This window comes from Lolium rigidum, chromosome 3 (assembly GCF_022539505.1).
Source record: "Lolium rigidum isolate FL_2022 chromosome 3, APGP_CSIRO_Lrig_0.1, whole genome shotgun sequence".
Taxonomy (NCBI): Eukaryota; Viridiplantae; Streptophyta; class Magnoliopsida; order Poales; family Poaceae; genus Lolium; species Lolium rigidum.
The window spans coordinates 143,958,660-143,959,458 of record NC_061510.1 but is presented as its reverse complement, the minus strand read 5'-3'; positions in this window follow the sequence as shown (position 1 = coordinate 143,959,458).

The following is a 799-nucleotide window of genomic DNA, read 5'->3' as shown; positions in this document are numbered from 1 at the left end:
TTAGGGTTAATGCATGGCACATTTAATTTAATTAGAGGACCGCGAGAGGCACCCCTGGCCCGCTCGATGCACAATTAAGTGTCGTTGGCCTATACATAGGGTTTAATTAGGGTTTAGGGTTAGCTAGGGTTTAGGGTTAGGGTTAGGGTTAGGGTCTAGGCCGGGTTTAGGGTTTAGTGTTTAGGGTGTTTAGGTTTAGGGATTAGGGATTATATAGTTACGGTTTTAGGGTTGTTTAAGGTTTAGGGATCATCGATCGAGTGCGCACACACATTATTAGAGGCACCCGCGCCTTTACGCATAAATTGCATGCATATATATGTGTGTTTTTTGGCCACCAACGATATATAGATGATCGAGAGAGAGAGGTTGAAATCCCCAAGAATATGTTCAAATATACATTAAAACATATGCACGAATGCATGGTAGGACATGCATGAACACTAATTATATATATATATTATGAGGCAACTTAATCAAATGTGTTTTCATTCGAGAGAACTTGTCAAAATTAGAGTTAATTAATTTATCACGATAATTATATAATTAATTAATGAATCTCAGGGATATGTTATACAACATGATCGATATAGGCCATGTATATATTAATTGGTGTTAATCTAAGGTTTGCTAGCTAGTCTGCTATATATAGAGCATGTTTTTATTAGATCGGGTTATAGCTAGTATACTTTAGGGTTATGTGTTTTCATTAAGTAGGGTTGATTAGCTATGGTTAGTTACATATATATGGTTTAGGGTTAATGCATGGCACATTTAATTTAATTAGAGGACCGCGAGG